A 26,798-nucleotide genomic window follows, 5' to 3' on the forward strand; every position below is an offset into this window, starting at 1 on the left:
CATGACTTGTCCATGGCACAAATAGCAGAAAATGGATTAGAACCCAGCCGAGACTAGGGACAAGGCTCAGGTTACCCCCTAAAAGTGAGTCCCACAGATTCTGTGGAACCCCTAAGAACATGACCTAGAATTCCTTGACTTTGCACAGATGCAAAGACATGCTAAGGGTGCCACTGCTCTAGTTAGAATAAGCTTACCCCTCCCAAATTCGAGGAAATCGCATTTTGAACATCATTGAACCACTAACCCTATGCCAACAAAGGTCTTGCATTTAATTCGAGGTGATAGAGAAAATTTACCCGAGTTTCTGGACCTTTTTCCTTTTCGTTTCTCTTCTTTTCACTTCTCTTTTCTTTCCTTCTTCCTTTCTTTCTTTCTTACTGTCTTTCTCTCTCCCTTTGCCTTTCTTTCTTTCTTTCTTTTTCTTTTTTCTTACTTTTTAAATGTACTTCCTTACCAAGCTTTGTATCTTGAGTAAAATTGCTGGAGCTATCACATTAAGTTCCAGAGAATTTCTCCGTGGGGACCTTGCATATAACACATAGCTCCAAAGAGTTGATGGATCTTTTTAATGTCCTCTTTATTACTAACACTTAGGGGGAACATCTTACATCTCTCTTTCTTCTTCCTCCTACATTAAAAAGATGGTAATGTCACTCTCCATATGTCCTGAGTATGGCTGAGGTCTTGCCTATTGGTTAGTATTGATTAGTATTCCTTTATAGTTGGCATAATATTCTCCCTAAAGGGTGTGTATTGCAATTTCCAGAATCAGGTCACAGAAAGCTTTGGCTCACGGAAGTCTAGGAGTTGACAAAACTGAACCTGTAATCATAGTCTCTCTTCTCCTTTCCACTTCCAGGGAGAGCTATTTTGTCTCTTATTGTCTTACCCTTGAATCTGACCAGGAACAACGAATAAAACTGGCCACCTCAGACTCCTGGGAGAAGGGCTCCTCCCCACTCACTACCAGAACAAGGATGGTCTAGTGGGAGCTAACATACACAGATATGTACACGGGGCCTGGCACACAGCAGAGCCTTCTCTGAGCTTTGTCTCCTGGAGACACACCCTTGAGACATTTCATAGCAAAGAGACTGATGAGTGAGGAACGGGGAGAGTAATGGAGGGTTTCTTCTCCTTCCATATACCAGAAGGATGGGTTGTACTATTATTTTCCTCGTTGCTAGCTTACCTATTCAAAAACACATTGGGGTTACCTGGATGGTTCAGATGCTTAAGCATCTGCCTTTGGCACAGGTCATGATCCCAGGGTCCTGGGATCAAACCCCGCTTTTACCTCTCCCACTACTATTCCCCCTGCTTGTGCTCTTTCGATCTGTCAAATAAATAAAATCTTTAAAACAAAAACAAAACGCTTTGGAGGGAAGCAAATATCTTCAGAAAAACAAAAGCATATAAATTTGGATTAGGTTCAGCTGCATATAGCAGAAGCACAAATAAGTGACTTAAAAATATACATGTTTATTTTCCACATGTAAAAGCAGTCCTGAAGTGGGCAGCCCAGGGCTGTAACAGCAGCTCCACAGTCATCGGGGACCCAGACACTTTCTACCATTCTTCTCCATCAGACTTAGCACGTGCCTTGCATCTTTAAGGTCACCTCATGATTCAAGATGGCTATTGAAATGCCAGCCACCATCTTTACTTCATGCGACAGAAAGGGAGGTTAGAAAAAGGGCAAAAAGAAACCTCTCCCAGCTGAGGCAGCATTCTTAAACATTACTAGAAGCCCAATCAACAACTTCAACTCACAGGAGACTCAGGAAATGCATCTCTCTATCTAGGCACATCACCACCCAGAATAAATGCAAAGCTCTACTAGTGAGGAAAAGGGGAGACTCAGTGTTGAGATGGCATCTAGCTGTCTCTGCTACAAGCCAGGTGCCTGTTCCCAACCTAATAGTTTTGTATACATTACCTGCTTCTTCCTCAAAACACTTCTACTGGTCTTAGGCCAGTAGAGTTAGGGAAGTCTTAGGAATTATCAAGCCAACAACCCAATTTTATTTTAATGAACACGGGAATGGAGCTCTGGCATTTATAGAACTTCCCACAAATATCATTTATTTCTCACCCCCCCCACCTTGAGGTAAAAAGCATTCTTAACTTGATTTTTCAGAGGAGGAAACAAAAATCTTGAAAGATTTAAGTGATTGGCTCAAAGCCAGGTAGCTAATTAGAGGAAAATTGGTACTAGCATTCAGATCTCTGACACCTGGCCCCACATTTTTCCATGTCTTTTTGTTTTTTAAAGATTTTATTTATTTATTTGTCAGAGAGAGTGAGCACAGGCAGACAGAGTGGCAGGCAGAGGCAGAGGGAGAAGCAGGCTCCCTGCTGAGCAAGGAGCCTGCCGTGGGACTCGATCCGAGGACGCTAGGATCATGACCTGAGCCGAAGGCAGCTGCTTACCCAATTGAGCTGCCCAGGCGTCCCTCCATGTCTTTTTAAAAAGAAATTTCAAATACAGAAAAGTTCAGAGAATATTACAAATGTCTAGCCACAACTCAGAATTAACAAATGTTGAATTTTTTAATTTTGCTTGAGAATTTTTTTCTTTTAGATTAAAAAAAAATTAGTTGAAATCCATTTTGTACCCCGAGGGCTCCCCAGAGATAATCAATATCAATTTGGTGGATATTCTCCTGGTCCATACCTTTCCATTTTAACTTCTGATAAGCATGCATAAATAAGTTATTTTTGTAGTTTTATTTTTCACCCAACTTTTTTTTTTTAATTTGACAGTGAGAGAGAGAAAGAGCACACAAGCAGGGGGATTGGCAGGAAGAGGGAGAAGGAGGCTTCCCGCTGAGCAGGGAGCCCAATGCGGGGCTCGATCCCAGAACCTTGGGATCATGACCTGAGCCAAAGGCAGACACTTAACCAACTGAGCCACCTAGGCGTCCCTCACCCAATATATTTTTTGAACTCTATCTAGGTTAATGCATAAAGTTCAGTCATTTTAATTGTTATGTGATATTCTGTTATATAAACATACAGTGCATTCTATTTATTCATTTCCATTTTCCTACTATATATATTGAGTGCTTACTCAATAAGGATATGAGGAAGTGTTTTAGGAGTTTTTTTATATTAGTTTCCTTAATCTTCATAACAAATCCATGAGGAAGGGTTATTATAACCTCAGTATTGTACACAACGAAACTAAAAGAACAGACAAGGAATTTGCCCAAGGTTTCACAGCCAATATGCAATAGATCCAGAATTCAACCCCAGAGGAGTTAAATCCAGAGCCCCTACCCATGACTTCTAGTCTCTTTATTTTGGCCTACTACTCAAGCATCTTTACTAGTACAACCACCTCTGTTGTGCAGAAACTATCCCCAGAGCCCTGCCATCACCTAGTAGAACTCAGCCTGAGTTCATGGCCAGCATGTGTTCTTACTGATTTGTGCCCGTATCTACTTTATGGCTACTTTGAAAAGCATGCCATTCTAAATTGACTAGACACTTAAGTTGTTTTCAATTCTTTACCCTGCAAATAAGAGAACCTAGAAATAGACATGCTGAAACATAGATTATATGCCTCAAAGGTTTTATTAAAAACTATTGATTGCTCTTAATCATTGGTTATACTAATGAACTAATAAACTATACTAATATGCTAATGTAATTCATGTATTCTTCATGAATATTATATACCATCAATCTTCTTAATTTTGCCAGATTGTTGGGTATGAAGTGGTATCTCCTTCTTTATTTGCATTTTGCTGATTACTTGTAAGGTAGGGAAGGTTTGTTTGTTTTTTTTTTTAATATGTTTATTAACCATTTAGGTTTAGTCTGATTTGAATTACCTTTCTCTTCTCTTTGCTCATTTTCAAAGTAGCTTCTATTTTCTTTTAAGTATTTTCTTTTTTAAAATATGGTTTGGACATTCATCTTCTGGCCATTATATCTGGTACGAATTCTCCATACCACTTCTTACCTCCAGCCCCATCTCTGTCTTCTGTCATATAAGAGTTTTTAATTCAATATAGTCAAATCTATAAATCTTTTTCTTTATAAGATATACTTTTGCTACTTTGAAGAAAACCTCACTTTTGAGGTAGTGAAGAAATTTTCTGTTTACTTCTAATTGCTTTATAACTGTGTTTCTTGAATTTGTTTTTCTGTATGGAATGAGAAAGGAATCTAGCTGAACTTTTTTCTACTTGGAAAAAATTCCAATACCATTAATTTATTAAGTTACCTTTTCCCCACTGATTTTTTTAGTACCACTTCTAACATAAATGACCAATGTCTGTATATACACCAATCTGTTTCTCAGTTTTTTATACTGTTTCACCGACCTATTTCTCTATTCTCAATTTTCTTTCAGTTTAACTCTCTGACTTAAAAATAATGCATGTCTAAGCCTAATACATTCAATCTACTCTTGTAATTTTTATGGTCCTGATGCTGAACACAAGCCTGAAAATTTAGCAAGTGCCTTACAGTTCTTTAGGAAGGTAAGCTAGAAGGCATATGGTCTCTTTGGTTTCCACATTGCAGATTCCACTTGCACTGGTGAAGGATCTGGGTATTTGGAGTACTGTAGAAGGAAAAATAAATTCTAAGGATAATGAGGAAGAAGGAATGAGTCTTGATTTCTGCGTCCTCAGAGAACCCCAGTATTGATACACATTCTCTAACATCTTCCAAGTAAATCTCAATGACCACACATCATTCATAAACATCATTCTTATTAATTTAGGTGGACCAGATATCCCAGTTTTTAAAAGAACAAATATAAAAAAAAAAGACTTGGAAAAAAAAAAGTCATTTCCAGAGTTTAGAGAACAAATTTTCAAATTGCATTGCTTTTTGTAAATGATTATCCAAATTATATAATGATCTATAGTTCAGAGTATTTTCCAGGGTTCAGCTGTCTATATATTTATGGCATAGAATCTGACTTGGAAAAGTTCCCCTCAAGCATGGTTACAAACACTGTATACAGAATGTGGATCGATGTCCTGCACAAAACACTGAAGTAAAAAGGGTAGAAAAGAAATAGATCCTTCATAGCAATCCTGAGATTGGCCATAGCAGGGTCTCTCCTCTGCCTGGGAAACCTGACCCAGGCCTGCGGTGGGGAGTGGAGGTGGAAGTGTGAAGGATGGGGCCAGGCCAGGAACTGGCATCTCACGGAGTCTAGCTTACGACCATCACCTCAACCCAACCATAATGGTTAAAAACATGATCATATTCTTAGTTAATGTTAAGATCATAGGCAGGCCTGATAAAAATCTTTTTAAATTCAAACCACCAGCTTTATTTTTCATATTCTATAAACCACAAAGTACCTGATCTGTAGAATTTTAAAGCTCCTGCAAAAGACTCCTGCGTGGCAGCTTCAAGAATAAGCCACAGTCCAACCAGAATATTGTTTTCAGTATCAGAATGTATTTTTCCAGGCAATTTGACTTTCATGGGCCAGTGGAAGGTGGGGGTGAGGGGTGTGGAGAGAAGCAATTTCTAAAGACATGCTAACTTTCTGGTTCTGTTGGTGGTTGCTTAAGAAAAGACAGGATACTAATTGCATGAGCCAACATTCAAAATTCAGTCTGTATTTTCTGATCATATCTCCCTCCACCCTCCCCCTCCTCCCCTTCCTACCCCTGTCTTTCCTCAAAAAAATTTCTGTCAAAGTGAAGAAAGATCATTTTTAATCATTTAAGGAAATCTGAGGATATTTCTGATTTGTAGCCTCTAATTTCTATAATTAAAATTATATATTCCTCAGTTTAAATTTAAATAGAAAAGCAGCCACTATATACCCAAGGATATTTACCTTAAAAACTTTTTTTCTCCTGTATTAGAGCTGACACGGCTCTTTTCATCTTCACCAAACAAAACAATTGGTTTTAAAAAGGAGAATAATCCAGGCTACTCATTTGTTCAAAGCAAGAAGTTGAACAGAGGATGAAATGAGAACTCTGTCCCTGTCTTAGAACTAAACTGGAGCCTCCCTGGGACATTGTTCTCCGGATCCCTGTCTGGGACCGTGTTTTAGGTAAAGCTGTGTTTTAACAAGATTCTCCTTTTTCATCCAGTAATAAACCATGTTGGACAGAGTCCAACACTAAAATGCCATGCATTGAATTATGCATAATAGTGGGTCATGTTTATGCAGGGCCCTACTGCAATTGTTCATAAATTTTTACTTCTTTTTATTCCATTGCTTCACATGCAGGCTTGGTTGGCATGCTTACATCAGTTGCTCTGTTTTTCTTGCTTTGTTGTGGTTGTATGTTTTAATGAAAACCCTTCCTCCTCAAAGACATCCAGCTCTCTGCCAAACCTATGGAATCTATAGATTTTCTCCCTGGTACATAAAATAAGAGCTCTGATTCAACTGGCCAACAAACACATTTGCTAAATGAGACTTTCCTCAAATGTCACTCTTGCATGCAACAGGTATTTCCTGAGCACCTCAGGCTCTAGGCATTGTGCTTGTCCATCAACATCACAGGGGATGAAGCTGATGTACGGAGTCCCTGCCTATGTGGCGGGTGTGATCCAGGGGGAAGACAGTGACAAGTAAATATCTAATCGCCCGTGGTAGTTCAGTCAGGGGAGGAAAAAGCAGGATACTCTGAGAGAGAATAATGCAGTGGAGAGGACTGCTCCTTTGCCACGGTAGCTGAAGTAGACCTCTTGGAAGCAGAACATTTAAACCAAGTCCTCAAAGATGAGGAGGACCCACCATTCCGAAGGGGAGAAGGGGTGGGAAACCTTTTGGGAGAAGAGCAGCAGATGAGAGAAGGTCCTGCAGAGTGCTTAGCCCATCTCTTCTGCCATCTTGGCTCATTCACCCCGTGGCCAGCCTTGCAGGGCCAGTCCAGTCCTTCTGTCCCCAAGAAGCCTTCCTGCCCAGCCAGAATGCACAGGACTCTGTCCTCTCTGGCCTCCTCCAGCACTTCATCTGTTTCCCATGACTTCCCACTTAACCATATGCCGGGTTGTATTGTCCTCAGATGGTTCCTGTGGTTAAACTTGTCTCCTCAACAAGTTTTGTAAACCCACTGAGGACAGAGGGGAGTGCGCCCCTTTGCACCGCACCCCACCCCACGTCTGCTGCAGCACTGGAGCAGAACTGACGCGGGCTGCATTGAAATGGGCTGGAGATGTTTGGCCTGGCAGGGCAGGTGAACAGCCGTGGCTAAGCTGCTTTTCTATCTGCATCTGCTCACATTAGACAAAATGCAAATAGATAGGCCCCCATCTCTCTCTGTTCTATTTAGCATTTATATGACACCTTTCAGCACAGAGAAATGAGTAAGTGGAACCAGAAGTGGCTATTCCATGTGCTCACCCCCCAGCCCGGCTGCAGCCAGGCATCTGGTCCCCACCTGCCCCCCACACGCCCCTCCTCCGCAGAGGGGCAGGCTGCAGGCACCAGTGCTCTGCTTTCAGCAGTGCTCTTCCCACTGAGCCGCATGCTGTTGAAAGAATGCATTGTCTGGGCTAAAGGGAGAACGGCGGGTAGCACGTTACAAATCTGAGCTGTTAAGTGATAAATGAGCAATGAAAAGCGTCCTGACATCATTAAGGTGTTCCCAAACACGCTCTCTGCTCAGCCTCGCCCTCGCACAACCTCATGAAGACAGAGTGGCTTGTAGGGTGACCAGAGCCTGGCCGAGGAGTCACCAAACTGGGTCATTCTGACCCCATGGGGTTTTTCTACATTCCGCCGGTTGGAAACATAGGCACTTACAGAAACTGCTAGACTCGCTTCTCCATAAACCTTCTTGGAGGCACGGCTCTCCTCAACCATATAAAAATGAATTTGCCTTGCCCCTGCTCATAGTACTCCCAGAGTCTGAAGCAGTCCTTCAGCAGTACCTCCCATCTCCACACTCGGGAAGCCCTGGCCCCAGGCCGCAGGGCATGCACGTCTTGACTGGCCACTCTGTAGAAGCCACACCACATCCTCCTGCCCACCATCCCCCCACCCCAGGACCCAGTATGGACAGGCCATCAGGACAGACTGCCTGCTGGGGGACAAAACAGCTGATCCAACTTTTTTGAGATGAAATTTGCCAGGGCCAGAAAGGGCATCCTCTTAAAAACCCTTTCAAGAGCATCTTAACCCTTGCAGTGCCTCCTGGGGGGCTAAAAGCTACCCCTGTCCTCTGACTCACTAATGCTGTAGAATTCTAAGTTTCTAGAGAAGAACTCGGTACTGGTTCACAAAAGCAGTGTGGGGGAGAAGAGGGTCGATTTCTTTTCCTCACGGCTCTGCCACCCCTGATTTGCTTACAGGGATCTCACGGCCATTGGTGTAGAAGAAGGTACATAATTCTATAATAACGTAGGCTGACAATATGGAAAAAAATGTTGGTTCCATCGCTTGCCAGCTATATGACCTTAGGCAACTCACTTGAGCATCTTGCTTTCCCTATCTGTAAACTAGAGGGAAATGGCACCCATCACATAACGTACGAAGGAAGAAGGATCAAACAATGCCAAAAGTTACATGTTGAGCACAGGATCTGGCACACAGAAGGGGAATAGTAAATATTTACTGTTCATTGAGACCTAGTCAATGTATCTCATAAGGGATTATGTGCTTTATCTGGTCCTCTAATTTCGTCCTACAACTCTCTAAGATTAAGGCCTGTATTTATAATCACTATGCTCTCATTCTTACCTTGTTTCCCTAGGAGAAATAATTTCATGTCGGTGGCTATTCCTGTCTGCAGTTTTCCCTTGAAAAATTGCTCCAGGATGGGTACTTCCTAAGGGGAAGCTTTCTCTATTAGGTAGACAGGAGGGGAAACATAAGGGCAAGCCTTGACCCACCATTACCAAGAAATCAACTGTGGAAATGAGTCATCTTTCTCTCGCCACTGGGCTGGACTTGGTGATTAATGGGAGACATTTAAGATAATATACTTTCTTGTTCTAGTTTTGATAATTCAAGCTCTTGGAAATGTGAGCTCGGAGGATGAAGAAAAAAAGAACAAAGTCAAACAATATTCTCTTTCTAGTTGCTTGCTTTTAAAAAACTCCGTGCCTTTCTGCCAAAATTTACAGAATCACCTATTCCTTGTCTATGTCACATTGCTTTCCTTTTTTCCCTCCTCACCTCCAAAAGGAAATGAGTTCCAGCCAAAATGGTTATCATAGATCCGCAGCACAGTTTCCAAGTTACCAAAGGAGACAGAGGAGCAATTGATCTTACTGGCACAGGCCAACGATGGGAGATAAGGGAGTAACATGTGGGCCCAAGCAGCTATTGTTGTTGCGTTGTTTTATTTTATTTTTTTCAAAGCATGAGTGTACAGACTCTGCTGGCCTGAGCCCTTCTGATTCTTGGGAAAGGAAAGATACCTCAGCTGGAGTCTCCCCAGAGCCAGGGTCCTCAACATTCAGTCCATCCTTGCCACTCAGCAGAGCGTTATGACCCACCTTATGAGATGGGCTCTGAGGTCCAGCCACCAAGAGCACCCTTTGGCCTCAAATGTCACCCCCCCAGAGTGAGGCCACAAGAGTGATCATGAATGAGATTGATTGAGTACTTTCCTCAGAGTTAAAAGGGCTTCTCAACCTTTCATTTAAATATCAAAAGAGAGGCCGTTAAAAGGGGACTTGAAATTTCTCCTTTATGAGGATGAAGAAGCCCAAAGACACTGCGAGCCTCACCTTCAATGGTACAGCTGGGAAGTGGTAGAGCCAGAAAGGAGCCCAGGTCTTGTCTCAGACCCTAAGCATGCTGCTTGGAAATGAGCAGAGAGAAAAGGGAGGCCCGGGAAGTGAGAAAAAAGGAGAGCAAGACCTGAGCAAGACCTGAAATGAAGATTCCCTACTCAGTGTGGCCTTGACGTCTGCTCAAGACTGGAGGGCCTCTATGGTGAGCCAAAGGCTGTCCACCGACTTCTGCTCCCCGGTACACACTCTCTGGCCAGACAACCCTCTTTACCCATCCGCTCTGGTGCCAAGCCCTCGGAAACTGCGCAGCCTCTATGTGACAGAGGTGCCAGAGTTTGTTAAGCCAAGAGGAATCAATAAACTCGCCGGAAAGCAGGGGCACAGTCTGAGGGGTATCCTGCCAGGACGTCTACTCCCCCACAGGAGCTTCCCGAGCGTCCGCCATGCTGCAGCCCTGCTACCGGTGTCTATGCCAGTTCCCTCAGTGCTGGTCACACGGCCTGTGAAACAGGGACATGTGCATTACCCTGATTTTGCAGAGAAGGAAAGTGAAGCAGAGACAGGTTCAGCAGCTCATGCATGGTTTGGAAACAGTGGAGCCGGTCTGGGGAAAGGGCTCAGGAAGCAGTCTATGTTCAGAGCACTTCCGGCGCCATCTGGTGCGCTGCCGCAATGGAGAGCTACTTGACTGGGTTCCTAGGTGGCTCAGGTCATGATCTCAGGGGCCTGGGATCGAGCCCTGCTTCTGGCTCCCTGCTCTGCAGGGAGCCTGCTTGTGCTCTCTATCTCTCTCTTCCCCAAACAAATAAAGTCTTAAAAATCTTAAAACAAAAACAAAAAAACTACTTGACCGAGCCAGCACAATGATCCTGTGAGCCTATCATCACATAAGTTCTTGCGCCCTGAACTATTCCCCATGAAAGTTTTATGTCTGTAATCAGAGTATTCCAACAGTGGTAAGGGCAAATGGGAACAAGGTCTTTCTTTTTTTTAATTAATATATAACGTATTATTTGTTTCAGGGGTACAGGTCTGTGAATCGTCAGTCTAGAAACAAGGTCTTGGAGTAACTCAGAATCTGTTCTTTCAGAACTAGCCCCAAGGGCTGTACTGAGTAGATACTCAGTACAGTTGAGGCCTTCTGACTCGGATTGTGCACAGCAGTTGCACACTTTCATCTTCAAGGCAGGCTTCACATCAATTCTTCCATTTATTCTATGAAGTCAGTATTACTATTCTTGCTTTCATTTTATAGATGAGGAAACCCAGGCAGAGAAAAAAGCCAGGGACACATAACTGGTGAACAGTAGAGCTTTGGATTGAAAACAGTCTGACTCCAGAGCATGGTCTCATTGACTGTGATACACTGGCAGGGGGAGGAGGTGGGGGACACTATAAACAGGAAGATGGAGAAAAATAGAGAATTCCAAGATAGAGTAGTTTTCTGGGACTGCTGTATCCAAGTACCATAGATTGGGTGGCTTAAACCACAGAAACTTATTGTCTCACAGATTTAGAGACCAGAGGCCAGAGATCAAGGTCCTTTGACCTTGCAGGGTCAAAGTTGTCAGTCCTTTCTTTACAGGCTGTGAGGAAGAATCAATTCCAGGTCTCTCACCCCCTCCTGACAGTGTGCTGGAAGTCTTGGGCATTCCTTGGCATGTGGAAACATCACTCTGATCTCTGCCTTTATCTTCCACATGGATGCCTTCCTGTGTTTGGGTCTGGCTTCAAACTTCCCCTTTTACAAGGATACCAGTCACACTGAATTCGGGCCCACGCTCAAGACCTTATTATAACTGGATTGCCTCTATAAGGACCCCATAGAGGAGCAAAGTTTGCCACTCCCAACTGTGTGTCTTTGTCACGTGGACTGTTTTGTGCTGATGACTTTTCTTTTTAATTAACATAAAATGTATTATTAGCCCCAGGGGTACAGGTCTGTGAATCGCCAGGTTTACACACTTCACAGCACTCACTGTATGTGCTGGTTACTTTTAAGAAACATAAGGCTCAGGAAGAAACTAGGACTTTCCTCCTAACTGCCTAAAAGAATTGAGATGGAGGAACTGCTGCAGGAAGGGAGCTCTCACCACTGATATCAGTACAGTATAGCGTGAGCAGCAGACAGGGAGGAACTGAGCAAAGTCTGTTGGTGAAAATTCCTCTCTAGGTCCCAGCAAACATTTGTTCACCAAACATTTACTCTTTTTCATCCTCCTGCGGGTTGTCTTCCTTCCCAAACCCCTACACCCTTCTCTCCCTAACTCTGAATGGCGTACCAGCCTCAACTACCTGACTGCCTCTGGGCCTCATTTTCTTATGGAGACCCTGTACGTACAGAATTAAGTTTTATTTTCTCCTGTTAATCTGTTTAATGTCCATTGCATTCTCAGAGCAACCAGGAAAACCCTGAAGGACAGAGAAAATTTTTTCCTTTCCAACAACCCTATCTCCAAATAAAGGCATGTTCTGAGGTACTGGCAGTTAGGACTTCAACATAGGAATGTGGGCAGGGGGTCACAATTCAACATGTGACACAAGCTAAGGGCCATGCGGCCTATAGGCTAATAAGCCCGAACTCCACAGGAATGGGGAAGGAGAGAATCCCTGAGAGAGGAGACTCAGAGCTCCCTGGAGAACAGCTTAGTGTCTCCAGAGGAGGGTGGGTCAAACTTCAGCAGAGGCTAGGGCAGGAAAGGCCAGGCTCAGGGTTTCTCTGGCACCAAGAAGGAGTGTTCCTGGATGGGTTACCAGTTTTTCCTGACATTGCCTCAGGCCCTCCTTGCACAACCCTCTCATCAATGAAAGCCAATAAAGTTTAAAAAAAAAAAAAATGAAACAAAACCAAAAAATCCTAAACAACAACAACAAAAAACCACATACAAAAAAAGAATAACTTTAGGTTGTCTGTGGAAAGCCTCAAAAAATGTCAACAAGTGCTGAGTCAGGAAATTCTCCTCTAATAGCTTTTGTTGGAAACGTTTAACATTTCAACTTTATCTCTTCTTTTCTTTCAGACAGCTCCTCAGAAGTATTCAAAAGCAACAATACCATCATTCAGGACTTCTGGCTCCCTGAGGACTAGAACTGAGCCATGGCCAGCAAACACCCTTCAGAATCAGACCAGTGGACCAGGCAAACACTCTAAGGAGCTGCTTTCCTTCAGCCCTTCTGAGCTGGGGGAAAGAAGGACCCCACGTCTGATATGCCAGTGCCTGTTGCCATCTGGCCACCGAAGAGAGTGTCCCCTCTATAGGGACTGCTTAGCGTCCAGACGCACACCAAGACCTGAGGTATCATCTTTGGCAGTGGGCAGGAAGTACCAAGGAACTTGCTTCATGGGCCCTTGGATGCCCCCCAGAGACTCATGGTCACCCTCACGTCATAGGACAAGAAAGAGTTCAGGTAAGGAAGGAGCACAACACTTGCTTATTTCAGCTTTCCTCACACCTCAGTCTCCATGTGGGGTCCCAGGCCACTCTGCTATCTCTGCTTCCCTGTGCCAGTGGCCACGATATGACTGTTAGCTCCCTGAGCACCTCCGTGGTCTTCCCCATCGTGTCTCACCTAAGCAGGGTGGCTATCTTTTTCTGAACCAAACAAGCCAACAAGGGCAATAGCAGAAGTTGTGAGTAAAAGCCAGGAGAGACTATCCAGAGGGAATGGAAGTACGGCAATTTCATGTGGCCTAAGCTGGTTGCTGCCTTAATTAATATGTGCCCATCTTTCACACCATCTTTCTGGTCAAAGAAGAGGTGTTTTTTAGTGCAGAGCCATAAACAGCAAGGAAAATAGAGGCACATTGCCCTCCCACTACTCATGCGCAAAGGCACCAGTCTACTCCCGAAAGTGGATTCACAGACTTCCAGGATGGTGTCCAGTGGGCCTCACATGGAAAGTGCATCCTTCCAAACAACTTGGGTGGAATCAATGAGCCCACTGTTCTCAAGCGTGAGCTGAGGAATAGCATGTCTAGGACAAAAGAGGAGTCGGTACCAAAGGTAATCTTTTGTCACACAATCACCCTGCTAGAATAAATAATGCATCGTCATACGTTGATTAGGATATTAATTATCCAAATTAATATTGTGAAATCGTTATCCCCATATATGAGATCTGAAGGAAGAAGCTGAGCCAGCCACCTTTGCCCTTTTCAGCATGAGCATTAAACATTGCTGAAGACACAGCAGCGAGGGCCACACTCACCCTCCAGACACAGACCTGGGATCACAGCCCAGCAGTCCCTGAAGGAGCCACTCCAAGAAAGGCTGGGGAGACTGAGTCACAGGCATCACCCCTGCAAACTTGAGAATGTTCACATTTCTCAGCCTGTGCCATGTTTTTACATTCGTTGCCCAGTAGAGGACTGGCACGGAGAGAAGTATGTGCTGGTCCTGTGCTCTCGTGCATTTACTCACACCAGGAGCAGGTACCATCATTCTTATCTTACAGATGACATTAAGAGAAGAGAAGTGACTCAAAGACTCAAAGACCAAATTATCAGGGTAATAACCCTTTACCTTGCAAAAGGATGTTCAAGTCAGATTCAAGGCCAAGGCAAAGGGTAAGGAGTTTGGTGTTAGGAGATTGTGAGCACAGAATCTCTGACATAGAACCAGCCCAGTGAACTTGTTGGGATATGAAAGGAGACCAGTTTATCCTTAGCCCAACTCAAGCTCTCTTTAGATGCCCTCCGCACCCCCACACAGCATCCTGGGTTTACCCTAGAGCTTTCTGAGCTGCTCCCACCTATAGAACAAGTTGCACTGTGATACTTAAAAGCTATTCCGGTACTAAAAAAAATCCTGTCTAAGTCAAAACTTCTTTCTCCCTCTAGACTGAAGCTTTTTCCTTTCTGTAGCTGAGGACTGACTCCCCTTGGATCAGAAATTACAAGGGACCTGAGAATGTCCTTCCCCTTTTTTAACCACATCATTTTTCCTCCCCACTTCTGGGTCTTTGTGGGTCAGAGTAGAATGGGGGTGGGAGGGGCTACAAGGTGTTCAGGAGTTTTGCTTGGTGGTACTCTCAGCAGTGATTTCTTGACCCTGAATGTTCTTTGTGCCACAGGCATTCAAATGTCATTTATGAGAACCCATACAGGAGACCTCCTCCCTATACACTTTTGGGTTATGACTAAAGAACACTCTGGCTGACCTTTGAGGAACACCCCAGCTCCTTCCTGGCTAGCTTCCCACTTCTGCCCCTTATGCTTACAGGAAGACCTCTGGCTCAGGGTTCCCTGAAGGCACAGGTGTATCCATATGGCCCAAAGAAAGCTCACACATGCTTGCCATACCAAACGGCAGGGGAGTGGGCTGCCCACAGCCATCTTGTCTCCTTACTGTGCTTGCTTGCTGTGCTGGATTACTCCAGCCAGCCTCCTGACTTCAGAGTACCCCACACAAGCTTTAGGCTTTAGATTCACATCTCCCAGCCCTACCAGACTTTCATGGGGAACTACAAACCTCTCACAAGGTGCTGGATGAACCTCTTCTTTTCCTGTAGCTCAAAGCCAGATAGCCAGAGGGCAAGGGTCCATCTTCTCTTCCTACAGGCCCCCTGATCTCCCTGAGGCAGGCCCACCCCTAACCCTGCAGGGCCCAAGGCAGGAGTCCAGATGGAGGTCCACATGCCAGATACCCAAATAGTTAAGAGTTAGAAATCTAGCTAACAATACTGTGAAATAAAGTGCCTTCTAGCCTCCTACCTTAACAAATACACCTTCCTCATGGCCTGCAAGATCAGTTTGAATTTAGAATTCTCAATCCCCTTGGAATTTAAATCTGTGAGACGTGTTCCTCCCATCCTCAGACCCTGGACCCCAGCAGGCCCTGGAAGGCATTCTAGGAGAAGTGGATACCTGGAATGTGGTACAGAGGGGCTTCAGGAGGACATGTCCCCTAATGCCACAGCTTGCCTGCTCCATGGGGAGGATGCCGGAGGAATTCCTGAGATACTTTCTCTAAAACATACAGGTCAGAATGGGAACTCCACATTAGGGTGGTTCCAATGAGTATTTTTTCAGCCTTCCCTCACCAGACTAGAGGGCATGCCATGGGAAGGGGCAGACAAAGACAGCAGTCCTATCCCCCAAAGGCCCTCAGCGACCTCCTCGAGGACTCCCCTTTCTATGAACGTGCTCGTAGAGACTACTCGAGATGGTGCAGGAGAAGGGCAAAAGGCCCATCTGGCCACCTCTGAGGGAGGTGGTGGGAGATATTCTGCAGTAACTCGGGTGCTCCCACCAGATGATGGAGACCAGTCTTTGCCTCTTGTCCTCAGCTTTGAGGCTTTAGCTACAGTCCTGACACAGCCAGCCAGCCCCATCAGGTTACAGAATAGACAGGCACATAGTACTAATGTGACATGGATTTTCAGCTAAGCAGGAGTGTTTCACTCGCCTACAGTTTAACACCGTGTGAGGTGGGGAAAGAAAAAGCATGATTCACAGATGGGCAGCTTGAAAACCAGACTCTATTCTGTGACAGAAATAGATTTATGGAAATGTGTCTGCAGTGAGGAAGGAGACACCAAGTCCCTGCTGAAGGAAACTTCACAAGGACTTTGGGAGAGAAATGTGCTGTTTCCTTCAACTGAGAGCAACTGTTGGTATGCCGAGGCCTCCAGTTGGGAGATCATTGCCCTCACATCGCAACACTCCTTAGAACTACCGTCCCCACCACGGAGTGTCCTCACTTCCTCTTAGTGCCATCACTTCCGTCCAGAACCCAGCCTCCCTGGCCTCTTCTTCCCACAGCTGGGATCACCTGGCACACTGGGATCCATAGACTCAACCCCGCTCTGGTCTCTGGTCAAGAGGGAGTTAAGGACGTTAGCCTAGTACCTCAGCACACAGGAGGGCACAGAGAAAATAGAACTTGTCAGGAACTGGAGCACCTGGATTTCAGTTGTGATCTGGCTACTTATTATTATAAACATTTTAGATGTCAGTGAATTTTTGAGGCTTCATCTGGAAATGGGGGCTGTGAAGAATATCTGCTTGCCTACTTCAGTGGAAGTTGGTAGATCCAATAGTGTCATTTGGAAAGTATAAGTTCTGAGTTATTAGTGGTATGAGATAAGGCTTTAGGTAGGAGTGTGGTGGTCTTTATCTCTTAGAACCATGGCTTTGCCTTAACTAAAAGACCACATAATGACAAGAATCTTGTGGGATTCATACAGAAGGAGAAATCTGTAATCCTACTGAGGGCCTACTACTACCACTGCTCCTACTCCTACTGGACCCTCCCAGCTCAGCCATGTTCCTGATGATTGCCACACTGACCACAACAGACACAATGTCGTCCTAACCTACACCTGGCAAACACCCCTGAGGGAGCCCGCTGCCACTCCCCTCATGCCTGCAACATCCATTCCAGTCTAAACGGAGTCGAGCTCTGTCAGAGGCCTCTGAATGGACACTGATGTCATTCCTCCTTCCCGGGGGGAAAGCCCTTTTGGCTGTTCCTTACTGAGCACATCAGCCTTGTGCTGGCCTTGGCTCTCTTACCCTGGGCCAGCATGGAACTATTTGTTTTACCCATATCCGTCACTCTGTTTCTGACACCCAGTGTGGATCTCACCAAAGCAGCCAGGCTAACCTCTAGATGGCTCAATACCATGATCTTTAAGCAGGTTACTCCAGGACATGGCCAAGAAAGGACTTAACTGTGTAATTCACTAAAAGTATGAACTCTGGGCATCCCTTCACCTTCCGAGTTCCCAAGATATTGAGATAAAAGAATCTGCTGGGCTTGCTGCACAGGCTTATCCTCAGGTTCAAATAAGGTCTATGTGAAAATGAGTGGAAGAAGACATGGAATAGTAATTCTTGTATTACTATTACATGTGTAATAGTACACATGTGTAACATGTCATAGTAATTCTTGTGACAGCTGTCCTCACACTGCTTCTATATTCTCTTCCCCAGCCTACAGAGACTGTGGACTTTCAGCCCTTCCCCTTTCGGCCATCCCACTCAGAGTCCAAGAGCTCATTGACTCCTCATCCTCCTGGGCATCCCTGCAGTGACACGGTTGCCATGGACACCAAGCTGACGCCTCCCTCACAGGTAGGACGCCCGCTATCTCAGCCTCTTTGCAGCACCCTACCAATGTCAAATGAGAATGGGGTGATCTCAGGTCTGGGCCCTGGTGACTGGTCCCACAGGCATGGTCATTCTCCAACTGCCCTAATTGTGAGCAGTCTGGCCCATGGCAGGGCCTCCCCCACAGCTAGGTAGAGTGCCTCCTCCACCTGTGTCCACTCCCGTTCTGCTTCCTGGGGGGAAGATGGCAAACAAGTCCACCAGGACAGGCCAAGCCCCAAAGACAGCAGCCACTGTATATAGATGAGGGAGCAGAGCCTAGGCAGGTCCATTGTTCCCCTCCCATAAGGCTCTAATGGGCCATGCTTAGGGTAAACTCCCAAGGACAATGCCGTTTCTGCCTGTGTGGAAGGAAAACTTTGGAAGGTTCCAACTCAATGCTTCTGGAGTCTGGGCTTTTTTCCTTACCCTCATCTTTCCCACACAAGAAAAGGGGATGCTGGGCCAGCTCTGAAAATCTGGCCTGATTGTGGTATAAAGGGGTTTATTCCCAAATGCCGGAGTGCCAGTGGTGCTGGAGAGGCTGAGGAAAAAAAGGATGGAACTGGTTAATCATTTGAGAAAACCCAGAGGGCAGCGACAATCAAGATTAAACTGGGCAGCTGTGCTGGCAGAGATGGGGGGTGCAGGAGGGGGGCTTCCTTGCAGGCCACCGTGATCCAGGGTTTTAAAACTTTTACAGACATTTGTCTTTACTCCTCATAATAGCTGTGGGGAGAGAAAGAGTGAGAGTTTAATATGTCTATCCTTGCCAATCTTTATTTCCTCCTGACAAACCACCCCCACTGCTGCCCACCGTGCCTAGAAGAGCCCCCGGGTGTCAGCTGGGGCCAAGTGGTGGTTCATGGAAAGCAGCTGGAGCCCTTGCCCCAGCTGACGCTCATTTCGCGCAAAGATCCTTGGGAGGTATTTAAACGGGAGCCAAGCGGCTGACTGTAGGGCTGACGGTAGGCGTGGTCAGAGTGTGCTAGGGTGGAAGGAGCAGTTAGAGGTCCAAAACCAGAGAATCAGGCCTGGAAGAGCAGCGAAGGAAAGGGCCAAAGAACATAAGCAGAGAGAAAGTGTAGAGCCTGCCCTCAGAGTAAAGACTGAGTAGAGGAGGGAAAGGAGGAAGATCAAGGGATGAGAAAAGAAAGGGCTAGGACACGAGGAAGAGAAAAACAAGAGAAAGGCTTCGGAGGAGAGGAATTAAAAAGAAATGGGTGACGGAACGCTTCCTTGGGTGGCTTAGTCCTTAAGCATCTGCTTTTAGTTCAGGTCATGGTCCCAGAGTCCTGGGATTGAGCCCTGTATGGGGGTCCCTGGTCCCTGGGAAGCCTGCTTCTCCCTCTCCCACTCCTCCTGCTTTGTTCCTGCTCTTTTTCTGTCAAATAAGTGAAATCTTAAAAAAAAAGTGTAAGAGAAACAGGTGAGGAAGGGAGAAATCCCCAAATGATAAATGAATGAGTCCTGTAAAAGCCTTCTTTGTGCAAATTAAAACTAAAAATCTCTGTCCAAAACATGGAATCACATGTTGACTGAGTTCCTAATGCAACCCCCCAAAACAGGGCTGATCTGCACCACCCTGAAAGTGAGCTCTGCCTTTAACTGTGCCCCTAGAGGCCTCGTGTCACCAGAACCCTAGGGCCCTCCGCACTGTCTGCGTTAGAATTTCCAGGGAAACTTGCTAAAAGCACCCAGGCCTGGGCTCCTGCTTGGAGCACTGAATCCAACTCTGAGGAAGGGCTCCCCTGGCAGGACTTAGCACTCCCAGGTGATTCCAATGTGTCAGATGATTCCAGTGTGCCATCAGTCTAAAATCACGAATCAAACTTGGGAAGTTGAGCTCTAGGAAGGTAAAGCTGGCTTTCTGGCCTTCCCAGATAATCTTGTTCTAGGGGAAAATGTGCTGAGATCTTAACTCCAGATGTCAGGCACACAGCAGCCCCCTCAGCTTGTGTCTCACCCACCCACACACTACAAAGCTTAGTCAGTGAGAATGGGGAACAAAGCAGCCTGCAGAGCTTCCCCCCTTCTCTGCACCCCCACTCTGCCTGGGACCCATTTGTAGGCCATTCAGTCCCATGGAGGAGAACATTTCATAACTTGTTTACAACTTAGGGGGTTTTATTCGAGTTGGGTTCAAGCTGACCAGAAAGGGGGAAGGAAACGTGTCAACAATAACATGGAAGGAGCTCTATAAGAAACAGCAGAGTCTTCAAGTTAATAAATAAAGAAGACACATGCCTGGAAACGGAGTTGAAATGTGGCTTAACAATTCCATACTCGGAAACTTGCTGAGCCAAAATGTCAGAGAAGCTAGTTCCTAAAACTGCGTTAATGTGTGTCAGAGCCGCCAGACAGAACGAGATCATCCCAAACAAATACCATCATTTCTCCTGGGGAAACAGAAAGGAGTCCCAGTGTGTACGCTAAGTTCTACAACCTGGGGGGGGTCCCCCGAAGGGATTTCTCGGGAACCTTCTGTGGCCCTCACTCCCCACTTGTGGGCCCACCACTGCAGGGGTCAGTCCCAGTCCCACTTCCTATGGATCCCTCAAACATAGGCGCCTGGGAAGTAGGATGCGGCTTGTGAAAAACACCCGGGGAAATAGTTGGCAGCAACACAAAGCTTCGTGAAATCCTTAAAGCCAACAAGACAGAACAGAACAGGCCAGAGGGTACAGCCAAAAACCTGTCGTTTCTTCACCTCTTCCAGAATCACACAATAGCAAGTCAATCAAATAATTGAATTACATAAGCAACAGCCAAGGGAGGACTTGCTATGAAGAGCCAGTGTCGGGAGGCAAAGTGGGTCTCTTGAATTCCCTTCCAACAAGACTCCCAGTCTATAAATGGGCTCTGGGTCCAGTGGCCGGGCTGATGAGTCACTGGGACTGCACAAAAGAGAGTCCAGCGTCCTCGGAGAGATTTTTTTCCCCACTGAGACTGGTCATTAAGAAGCAACTGGTGTGGGAGATGATGTGGAGGCCTATGCCTGGGTCTCCCTCCCTCTTACTCTGTTAGGAGTAAAATAGCACTTTGATGCCTAAATTCCATGAATTCCTTTGTGAGCCAGGCTCTGCAGTTACCAGGATTGAGACTTCCATAAGGTACCCCAGAATGGGGGTCAATAGAGGGACATGGAGCAAGGAAGGTGGTACTCAGCCAGGGTACAATCGGGACAAGCTCAGGATACAGGGTGGCTCCAGGGATCTGGTTGTCTTGTCCTCACAGGACGGGCTGCTGTTCCCATCACAGGCACTCCACCAAACCCTGTTCTCCTCCTATAGCTTCTGTGGTGACCTCAGCCATGAACTTCATGCTTTGCATCTACTCACGGCTTCTGTTCCTTGGGGCTTCTGCTTACTTGTCCCTTCTCTGTGCCCTTTGGTTTCTGTACAACTCTAGAATCTTGCATTCAAGGAGTCCCTCTAAGATGGAGGGGCTGATGAAGTCAGTTAATGACTACCCTGTATGGAGGTTTCGTACTGTGCAGAATTCTCCCTGCGGCCTCTTGCTGGCTGCCTTTGGGTCCTACACCAACAACTGGTCCATACTGCTGAAGCCAGGGTAGAAGAGGGCTTTGTGCAAAGCCTAACAGCTTATTTAAGTGTGAATTCCTGTACCTTTGTCAGAAGGGGGCTCTGGGTAGGCAAGAATCCCTTGTCCAGGATAATCTCTGCCTACTCTGCTACTCAAAATATTTTTCCTAAAAGTATGCTGTGAACCTGCACAAGACAGTAAAGCTAGCATGTGCAAAGCATACACAGAAAAGTAATGCATAACAATAAGGGAAAGAAGTCCAATAACTTCTTGGTACCAGTACCAATGATTCAGGATTCACATACTATATATGGTTGAAAATCACTGTGGTGAGGCTGAATCAGGTGCAAAGGAAAGAAAAATAGGTTCTTAGAGTCACAGCTAACAGTTACCAGGTGTGGGCTCTGGGTCAGGTTCTGTGTTAAGCACTCTGCTACAACTCACAACTATCCTCATGTGAGCTTCTGCCATCACGGTGAGGCAGTGTCACGCCTGCTTGCCGGCTGACTCCATAGCACTCCCAATCCCTTCTCCTTTAACCACTACCACAGAAGCTAAAGAAGACTTTTCCAATTTCCCTCACAGATGAGCTTTGGGGCCCTGTTCTGTCCAATGAAATGTAAGGAGAAATCATTTGGGAACTTTTGGGAGTTTTTTCAGAGCAGTCCTGAAACATGGAATTTTCCTCAGTGAATACCATTTTTTCCCCTAAATCCTACCACCACCCCCCACTTGCACCCCTAGTCCCCACCCCTGCTTCCTTTTATGAATGAAAATGTTGTCTGGACAGACCTCCACTGTCTTGCAGGGGCAATAAATATGAAGGGAAAATTAAGGATGGTGAAGTTGTCAGAAAAAGCCAGGGGCCCTAAGAAGTCTTAACCCCTGTATCCATACCAGCTGCATATCCAAACTGATAAAAGAGATTATTACTAGTCCCATATTGCAGATATGAAAAGTGAGGCACAGAGTAAATAAATAACAGTCTAAGATCTTAGCTGCAAAAGGGCTTAGTCAGGATTCAAAACCAAGCCTGCTGATTCCAGATTCCTAGTCGTTAAGACAGGACTCTCCAGCCAGAAGAAATCTTAAAATTGAAAAGACCATGTTTGGAAGAACCCTTAAGGACTCTACTGTTCAACTCCTTTGAATTTTTTAAAGATTTATTTGAGCAAGGGGAGGGCAGAGGGAGACGGAAAGAGTCTTAAGCAGACTCTGCTGAGCATGGAGCCTGTGAGGCTCCATCTCACGACCCTAGGATCATGACCTGAGCCAAAACCAAGAGTTGGGTGTTTAATCAACTGCACCATCCAGGAGACACCCCCCCCCCCCCTTAATTAAAAAAGTCCACAGTGGTTAAATGTTGGGTCCAGGTCCTGTTGGCTTCCCCCTTCCTGCAGTATTAGGACTGAATCTTGACTCCCCATACAGTATTCTTCACCTTATCTTAGGCTTCACAGTGGCCCATGCTTTCTCCTGAGAAAAACCATAGACTACACAGCCTGTATGGAACCCTGGTGGTTTCTACGTTGCACTAGCTAAGGATTTATCATCCTGATTCCTTGTGGACCTTTGACACTGCAGAAACCAGGACAGCAGTAAAAAGGATAGCATTCTATGTCAGAACACTATCCTGTTGACCACATTACACTTCACTGTATTTAGATTATATTAATCCAAGATATTTTATACCAGAAAATGTTACCTGAGAAGGATCATTATTAGTGGCTTTTGCAATATTCACTCTGGAAGCCTGTGGCACAGTCCCTTAGGGAGAACAGTATTGCCTGGAAAAGCAATGACAGACCCCCTTCCTGAGGCAGTTTCTATTATTAAGCTGCTCAAAAAAAAAAAAAAAAAAAACAAACCCACACGGAACTCTCCAATTTGCTCAAGATCTCAAGAAAACGGAGAGTTTTGTTTACACGTAAGTTTTGAAAACCAATTCTGAGAATCATTTTATTCTGCACTCGGGCTTCTTTTCAAACATCTCTTAACTTTCCCAAAAAACTGCCGCCGTCCTGTGATTGATGCGTTTCTGGAGATTCAGCTGAACTTGTCTGTTCACATTATCCAGCTGTTCAGTGCCTGTGGTTTTCACTAATGGTCGTTACATTTGATCATTCCCTCCTTGCCCCTAAACTTTCTGGCAGTGCTCAAGAAAAATGTAAAATGCAACTGGTACTGAGAGCCTTGCAAACTTAGCAAAGTTTAGGATAAGAAAATGTCTTTGTTTGAAATAATATGGAAAGGTAGGAAATCAGAAGAACCATATGTTCATTCCAATATTCAGTGAGCACTCATAGTGCGTCGAGGTCTGTGCTTAAAACTCTGATGCATTATCTCGTTTCACAATGCCTCAGATGTATGAGTTAAGCACTAATCTCCTCACTTTATGGATCAGGAAACTAAGGCTTAACTAGGGTAACCTATAATCTAAAAAAGCAGGTAATACATATATGCACACATAAACTCCAACACAATGCAGGATTATAGTAATTTGATGATCCAGATGTGTGGGCTCAGATAGAGAAAAGATTGCATTTTAATGAGGGTCCAGAAGAGGTCTAGAAGATGTATAAAATTGCGGCTAAAAAAAAGTGGGAAAACCAAGAAGCAATGATATAGGAGGTCAGAGCAGAAGAATACAGAACGCATTTAGAGATGGTGAGCCATCCAGCTTAATAAGCGCAAAAGGCACAGGACTAAAGGTGTTGGGGTCAGTCAGATTGAGCACAGGTCATGGAGGACCTAGAATGTCAAGCTACATGTGGAATTCATGACCATTACAAAGAGGAGCCACTTTGCAGCTTTGGGAAGCCAAGAAGTTCCCAGTCTGACCTCAACTAAAGTGTGCTTAACAGTAATTTGAAGGCTGGGAAAGGGGAGAGCCTGGTGGCTGGGAGTCCAAGAACCACAGAACACTATGGCAAATAGTGAAGATCCAAACCATGCATGGTGGGAGTGGTACAATGACCACACGGGCAAGAAAAATGGCAGTTGCTAGGTGGGGGAAGGAGGTATCTGGAACAGTTGTGCTGTGGAGTGCCGCCAACACACTCAGGTAGCTGCAGTGTCCAGGAGGCAATAGAGCAAAAAAAATTGCAATGTGAAGAATTTCCAGGTTAAGAACATCTCTGGCTAGCAGTTCCTGCCTTGACCTCTCCTAGCTTCCCACTAAACAGACCTAGGACTGTTAAAGGATCAAACTGAAAAAGAGCCCCAAAATGAAAAATGAATTGGTGAATGTGGAAAGAATCTCCCAGACTCCAGTGTGGCTGAGGGTAGATGAGAACGAGGGGTGGCCAGACTGGTTGTCCCCCCTCAAGTGGTGAAGTTCACACACAGCCAAGCAAGTGAGGTGGGCCCCGGTCCTTTTCCCCCGTCTGCCCTTTCTCACGGGCCCAGGCGCATGCCAAAAGGACAAGTGGGTGACTGTCTCCCTCCTGTGTGAGTGGCTTTTTCTAAGGTGTGCAAGTGAAAAACCAATCATCTCTTCCCCATTGCCGTTCTCTTTCCCTAATTCAGTCCCGCCCAAATTTTGATCCCATTGTGGACTGGAAACCATGAGCAGGGAGTTGACAGGTCTGTCCTGCTTTGCCTTCTGGGGATGGAGCTCTGACTTGCAAGTTCGATTTCACCCAGTCTTCTTTCTGGCTCATGGGACAGCACTGCAGGCTGAAGCTGTACATTTCACAAAGCCCTTTAGTTTCAGGGTGTCAGAGAAACCAAACAGCACAGTGAGAAGATCCCATTTCTGTACAGCAGAGCCACAAAATTGGTTGGCAAATCCCTAAATCCAGAAGGAACTTGCCTAATCTAAGGACTAGTAAAGTATAACCTCAACAGGGGGTCTAGGAAAAAAGAGCCAAAGCTCAAGGGAAGGAGAACAGTACACTAAAGATGCAGAAGAGGAACATGACTTTGACAATGACTCACTAACAACAAAAGAAATTATGAAATTCTTTACATCTCCAATAGGATCTGAGAATGCCCGGCCTCCTAGAAACAGGAGCAGAAAGCCCAACAGCTCAACTGCATGAGGAGATGAAAAGGCAACTGGAAGGGACATAGAGACGCCAAAGACGCAGAAGCAGGGAGCTAGGAGAGCTGGAGGGTGTGATTCAAACAGGACACCCGAAGTCATCACCAAAGATGGTGAACTAGACACAAATCAGTAATGTGTATAATGAATTTGGAAAGCTCTCCCAGAAAACAGGAAATGTAGGGACGGAAGGGGGAGGCAAAAAAAAAAAAAAAAATGTGTTCATACTTTGAGGCCAAAAAAAAGGGGGGGGGAGGAATGTCAAGACAAAAAAGGGGGATGTGCAGAGTAGGAAGATAAATTTCATGCACAAATAAGAGTCCCCTCCTCTCCCCTCCTCTCCCCTCCCACCCAACACAGCCACATGGAAGCTGGAAGTGCAGGTATAACATGAAGGCTGTGAATGCAGACCTCTCCTATAGACAATCTGCTCCGTTTCTCCGTGTCTTGGGGTTGTTGTCTCTACAGTGGGGTTTGAAAACCATAACACAGAGTTTTTAGGAGTTGTAAAGGAGATTCCGCCTGTCCTGCACCTGGCCTCAATACTGGGACCTAGTAAATGCTTAGGACAGTCAGTTGTCACTTATTCTCCCGCTATAAATCTTTCCTACGAATTGATAAGCAAAGTTAAGTAAATAAATGACCGAAAATCTGAAGAGTGAATCCATGAAAGAACTACAAATAGCATATAAACATGCAAAAAAATCTCCACCTTATTAAGAATCCAACCCAAATTAAAGCAAAATCTTTTCTAATCATACATTAGTTGCTATTCTTTCTTTCTTTCTTTTTTTTAAATTTTTTATAAACATATAATGTATTTTTATCCCCAGGGGTACAGGTCTGTAAATCGCCAGGTTTACACATTTCACAGCACTCACCATAGCACATACCCTCCCCAATGTCCATAACCCCACCCCCCCTCTCCCAACCCTCCTCCCCCCAGCAACCCTCAGTTTGTTTTGTGAGATTAGGAGTCACTTATGGTTTGTCTCCCTCCCAATCCCATCTTGTTTCATTTATTCTTCTCCTACTCCCTTAACTCCCCATGTTGCATCTCCACTTCCTCATATCAGGGAGATCATATGATAGTTGTCTTTCTCCGATTGACTTATTTCACTAAGCATGATACCCTCTAGTTCCATCCACATCATCACAAATGGCAAGATTTCATTTCTTTTGATGGCTGCATAGCATTCCATTGTATATAGATACCACCTCTTCTTTATCCATTCATCTGTTGATGGACATCTAGGTTCTTTCCATAGTTTGGCTATTGTAGACATTGCGGCTATAAACATTTGGGTGCACGTGCCCCTTCGGATCACTACATTTGTATCTTTAGGGTAAATACCCAGTAGTGCAATTGCTGGGCCATAGGGTAGTTCTATTTTCAACATTTTGAGGAACCTCCATGCTGTTTTCCAGAGT

General features: G+C 45.3%; 1 long non-coding RNA gene across 2 annotated transcripts in view; it reads left to right on the forward strand.

Annotated features, from left to right (window-relative positions):
* LOC111148311 overlaps positions 1-26,798 on the forward strand; it is a 371,316-nt gene that overhangs the window by 216,016 nt on the left and 128,502 nt on the right. For both annotated transcript variants that reach the window (XR_002640686.1, XR_002640687.1), the window contains exons 2-3: positions 12,705-13,092; positions 17,621-17,761. This is a non-coding gene — a long non-coding RNA (uncharacterized LOC111148311). The remainder of the gene's footprint in view (positions 1-12,704; positions 13,093-17,620; positions 17,762-26,798) is intronic.

This window comes from Enhydra lutris, unplaced genomic scaffold (genome assembly GCF_002288905.1).
Source record: "Enhydra lutris kenyoni isolate GAN:26980312 unplaced genomic scaffold, ASM228890v2 scaffoldscaffold19, whole genome shotgun sequence".
Classification (NCBI taxonomy): Eukaryota; Metazoa; Chordata; class Mammalia; order Carnivora; family Mustelidae; genus Enhydra; species Enhydra lutris.